The sequence below is a fragment of the Muscardinus avellanarius genome (assembly GCF_963383645.1).
Source record: "Muscardinus avellanarius genome assembly, chromosome: 2".
Classification (NCBI taxonomy): domain Eukaryota; kingdom Metazoa; phylum Chordata; class Mammalia; order Rodentia; family Gliridae; genus Muscardinus; species Muscardinus avellanarius.
The window spans coordinates 62,139,097-62,145,096 of record NC_137787.1 but is presented as its reverse complement, the minus strand read 5'-3'; positions in this window follow the sequence as shown (position 1 = coordinate 62,145,096).

Here is a 6,000-nt window from a genome sequence, read left to right as displayed (position 1 = left end):
TAAAAATAATTTTTAAAAATAAGTATGCATATATGTTTATATTTATATAGAAAATGTCTGATAAGCCAGGCGTGGTGGCGCACGCTTGTAATCCCCACGCTTGGGAGGCAGAAACAGGAGGATCGTGCAGGTTCAAAGCCAGCCTCTCTGGTTTAAGAGACCCTCCCTGTTTCCAAATAAAAATATAAAATGGATCTGGGAGTGTAGCCCGGAGGTAGAAGGGTTTCCAGGAACCCCAGTACCACAAAAAAAAAAAAAGAAAGAAAGAAAGAAAGAAAGAAAGAAAGAAAGAAAGAAAGAAAGAAAATGTCTGATAAAATAAACAAGAAGAAAAGAAGAAATAGTTAATGGGAGCTGGGCTTGGTGGCGCACACTTGTAATCCCAGCATTCGGGAGGCTGAGACCTGGAGGATTGCGGTTCGTGGACAACCTCAGCTACTTAGTGAGGCCCTATGCAACTCAGACCCTGTTTCAAAATAAAGAATAAAAAATAGGATAGGGGGTGTAGCTCAGAGGCCAAATGCCCCTGGGTTCCATCCCCAGACCCACACACATACAAAAAGAAAAGAAATAGTTAATGGGCTCCAGGCATGGTGACGCACCTTTGTTTTTGTTTTTTTTTAATCTCACATAACAGTTTCATTTGTCTGATACCAAGCTTTTGATGACTTAAAGATAACATTTCAATATTTCTTTTTGCTTTCTTTCTTACCAGAGAATATTTTTTTTCTATTTTTTAGGTGAAACTATCATATATTTATATATTTATTTTTCAGAAAAAAATCTATCCTAATATGGAATATGGACTCTAGGTACCCACAACGATCTTGAAAAAGAACAAAGCTAGAAGATGTATATTTTCTGATTTCAAACCATATAAAGCTACAATAATTGAAACAGTGTAGTACTATTCTAAAGGCAGATATATAAACCATTGGAGTTAAATACAAGCCTAGAGCTAAATTCTTCCCTATATTGTCAAGTTATTTTTGACAAGGTTTCCACGAACATTTGGTGGTGGGAATAATAATCTTTTAACTAAATATTGTTGAAAAATAATAATTACATGAAAAAGAATAAAATTGGACCCTTACCTAATCCCATATACAAATATTAACTCAAAATAGATAAAAGACCTAAATATAAATCTTAAGACTATAAACTTTTAGAAGAAAATCTGGGTCATAAAACCTCACAACATTGAAATTGGCAGTGATTTCTTGGTTATGATTTCAATGGCACAGGCAACAGAAGAGTATACAAACTCCCTAAAAAATAAAAAACATATTGTATATCCAAAAACAATGTAAACAGAGTTAACAGTTACTAATAGAATGGGATAAAATATTTCCAAATGCTATATCTGAAGGTATATTAAAATTCCAACTAGAAATCCTAAAAATTAACAACAATAAAGGCAAACAATACCCTTTAGAGATAGGTAAAAGACTAACATAAATAATGAATCTCCACAGATAACCAATCTTAGTTGTCTGTTGGATGGAAAATCTTGTTTCTCTAGTTCTGATGTGTGTTACCTATTTCTTCTTTGTAGTTAATCTCTTTGAGTATTTTCTCTAGTGCTAGTTTTGAAGACATAAATTCCTTCAGTTTCTGTTTGTCATGGAAGCTTCTAATTTCTCCATCTAATTTGATAGAAAGTTTTGCTGGGTAGGAAATTTTTGGCTGGAAGTTGTTTTCTTTCAGAGTTTGGAATATGTTACTCCAAGCCCTTCTGGCTCTCATGACTTGGTTTGGGAAGTCTGGAGTGATTCTAATTGGTTTGCCTCTGAATGTCACTTGGCCCTTTGCTTTTGTTGCCTTTAAGATTCTCTGCTTGGCTTCCACATTGGTCATTTTGACAATTATGTGGCGTGGGGATCCTCTTCTCCGATCCTGTCTAAAGGGAGTTCTATACATTTCCTGGACCTGCGTATCGACCTCTTGCTCTATGTCTGGAAAATTTTCTGCTATTACTTCCTTGAAGAGATTGTTGATCCCTTTGGTTTCACTTTCTTTTCCCTCCTCTATTCCAATTATTCTTAGGTTAGCTCTCTTAAAATGGGCCCATATTTCTTCAATATCAGATTCCTGCTGTCGGATATTTTTTTCTAGATTAGAAACTATGCGTTCATTTTTGGAATGATCATCTTCTAAGAGCGAGATTCTGTTCTCCATGTGTTCTAAACGGTTGTTTGTGCTTTGAATTGAGGCCTTTACTTCATTAATTGCATCCTTTATCTCTTTTTGGCTCTCTCTGAGTTCTTTTCGAAGCACCTCTATTATTTCTACAGTTATTTTCCTGATTTGATCTTCTAGAAATCTCTGATTTTCTGTTTTATCGGGTTCTGATGTTGTGGGGTTGTGGGCATTCATTGCTCCAGTATTATTCCTCTTTCCCATGATTTCGGAAGTTTGTGCCTTCTCTGGGTTCTTCCCTTGGGTCACTATGACTTCACTTAAGGTGCTCTGGATCTCGAGTCAGTAGTATCTCAGACCCCACTACTCCTTTACTGGGTTGTATCACAGAGTCTCCGACCCAGAGAATCGATAGAGGCTGCTTTAGACTGTGGGGGGTGCCAGGTTGTACCTTCTCCTATGGTGTGATATCACTGCCACCGCCCCTCTCCCACTGGGTCAAGTCCCAGTGAGTACAGTACTGGGATTTCTCCGCTGTGGCCCACAATTTGACTCACTGTTCTTGAGTACGCAGATGTAGCTCTACTGAATTCGGTGAATTCGGTGCTGTTGCCGCCGGTGGCAATATGGCGCCGCTGCTACGCCCTCGGCTATGGGGCTGGCGTTTTTTTTTCTTGGTTTTGATTTCCACTCTGAATCCCTGCAGCGTGTGCTGAGCTCAGCCACTGGAAGCTTTAGATGCCCTCTATGCCGAGAAATCCCGCCTGGCTTTTCTGCAGCGGCTCATCTCGGCTTGCTGTGGCCGTCCGGTGAATTCGCCGGTGCCGCCGGCGGTATGGCGCTACTGCCGCGTCCTCGGGCCTGAAGCCGCGTCCTTGGGTGTGAGGATCTCCTCTGTGGCTCTGTTCTCAGTCCGCTTTCTCTCTGGAGCCTGGTGATTTTTTTTGTTTCTCTGGTGATGTTGTTTTCTGGCTTTGAAAGGCGCTGATTTTGTGGTAATGGAGATTTGTTGTTAGCGGGGCTCTTAAGCCCCGCTTTTCTCGGTTGCCATCTTCCCAGAAGTCCCCGTGACGCACCTTTGTAATCTCAGTACTTGGAAGGCTAAAACAGTAGGATCGCAGGTTCGTGGCCAGCCTCAGCTATTTAGTGAGGCCCTCTGAAACTTAGTGAGATCCTGTTTCAAAAAATAAAGTGTAAAAAATAGAGCTGGGGCCGGGCATGGTGGCGCAAGCTTGTAATCCCTGCGTTTGGGAGGCAGAGACAGGAGGATCGCACAAGTTCAAAGCCAGCCGCGCGTGCTGGCTTAGGAGACCCTGTTTCCAAATAAAAATATAAAAATAGGTCTGGGAGTGTAGCCCGGAGGTAGAAGGGCTTCCAGGAACACCACCACCAAAAAAAAAAAAAAAAAAAAAAGAGCTGGGGGTATAACTCGAAGGTAGAACGCCCCTGGATTCTGAAGAAAGCTATGGAAGGAGTGAGTAACTTTAATTTTTTTTTTTTTTAATGGTACTGGGGTTCCTGGAAGCCCTTCTACCTCCGGGCTACACTCCCAGACCTATTTTTACATTTTTTATTTGGAAACAGGGTCTCCTAAGCCAGCACGCGCGGCTGGCTTCGAACCTGCGCGATCCTCCTGTCTCTGTCTCCCAAGCGCGGGGATTACAAGCATGTGCCACCACGCCCGTCCTAGTAACTTTAATTTTTAACTTAGTACCTTCTTTTACTTTTTGATTTTAAAAAAAATGTAGCCGGGCGTGGTGACGCACGCTTGTAATCCCCGCGCTGGGAGACAGAGACAGGAGGATCGCGCAGGTTCAAAGCCAGCCCCGCGCGCTGGCTTAGGAGACCCTGTTTCCAAATACAAATGTAAAAATAGGTCTGGGAGTGTAGCCCGGAGGTAGAAGGGCTTCCAGGAACCCCAGTACCACCAAAAAAAAAAAAAAAAAAAATGTCAGTTGGGCGTGGTGGCGCACGCTTGTAATCCCTGCGCCCCTGCGCTTGGGAGGCTGAGACAGGAGGATTGCACAGGTTTGAAGCCAGCCTCAACTACTTAGTGAGGCTTTCAGCAACTTAGTGAGACCCTGTTTCCAAGTAAAGTATAAAATAGGTCTGGGAGTATAGCCCAGAGGTAGAAAAGCCCCTGGGTTCCACCCCAGTACCACACAAAGAAAATAATAATAAAATAAAAAATAAAAAATGTCCAGAGTTAGCCAGCCAGAGGTTGCAGTCATACTCCCTTAGTCTGCTTTTACCTCTGACACCAACAGTTTGAGGAGTTCCCCAAACTACTCTCAGGTTGGATAATTCATTAAAGGGCACAGAGAACTCATTGCAAGCCATTATACTTATGGTTCTGGTTTTTTACAGGAAAAGAATGTGAATTAAAGTCAGCCAAAGCAGGGCACGTAGAGCTCAGGGATAGGATGCTTGGCTCAGATGCACAAGGCCCTGGGTTTGATCCCTAGTGCTGAAAAACAGGCAGAGCCTGGGGGCCCCAAACATGAAGGTTTGGTGTCCTCTCCTATGGTTACCCTTCTGGCATCTATGTGTGACATTTCCTATGACATACTCTCACACAGGGAAGCTCGTTACCATTTGTTTCAACATCCTCAGTTTCTATTGGGGTTTCATTGTGTAGGTGTGACCGATTCATTGCCCAAATGGTTGATCTCATTCTGCAAGTCAATTGACATCAAATGACTCGGAGCCTCCCCCCCCCCCCCGGCCCCCCTGCCCCAAGTCACATGGCTGGCTTTCTCTGGCATGGCTGTCTATCCCCTGAAACCTAGCAAGTTCACCCCCTGCCTTAAACAAAGATGCTCTTATCAGGTATGACATGGATTAATTCCAGAAGCTGAGAACAAAGGTCAAGACTCTCTTTGGATAAGACCAAATTCTTTAGTACATCCTATTATAATTAAAACCTGAACTAGCTCTGTGACTGTTTACCCATGCGCTCCCTGGCACATGGTATAGTTTCCAAGTTTCATGTACGAGGATTGGTCTGCACTGAGACTCTGATTATATGGACTTTCATTTTGTATCTTCTTCAGTTCTGCATTTGTCTATTTGGTACCCATTACTCAAAAGGCCAAACTAACAGACAGACGTGCTTTCATCTCCCTTGCCACCCAGCTTTCATGGGCACACAAAAGTCCTATTACTAACCCTTCAACTAATCATAACTGTGCTTCCAACCACTTCCTTATCTAACACTCACATGCCAGCCAATATTCGTCTAGCCTTATATCATCCAAGGCCAGGTACTCGGTAACTAGGCGTCACTCTATCCCCCAGAGCCTGCTGAAATCACTCCAGCTACACGAGCCTAACAGTTCCCCCTGCCCTGCCCCACCTTTCCTGTGGAAAACACAACAAAGGCTCTGCCTGGGCTTTCTCCTCCCTCCTGACCTAACCTAGCGCCTCCCCCTGTGGCCCTGTGTGGTGCAGCGTGTCCCTTTCTCATGGGAAATATTAAGTAATGACCTCTTATTTTAATAGTATTAGCTCTCATGATGTCATCATTCATCCTCAAAGATTAGAATCTCACGAGTAAGATGGAGACACTTTGGAAGCCCCCTCCTCACAGGCCTAGGTCTCCAGAGGGCAACAGTCCTTACTGCCCGGTCCAGGCTCATACTTGTCGCTAAGTCTAAGGAGCAAGTTTTACACTATCGAGTTGTTGCTCCGATGATACTGGAGATCAATTATTCATCTCAATTGATGCAATCACTGCTCTACATGGAATCTGAAAATAAGTACAATAAACCATTTACAGAAATGCTCTTCAGCCTACAAGTAAATCTGCGCTGATTGAATTGACCACAAGTGCTTCGGTCCTAACTTGGTGGGAGTTCTTTG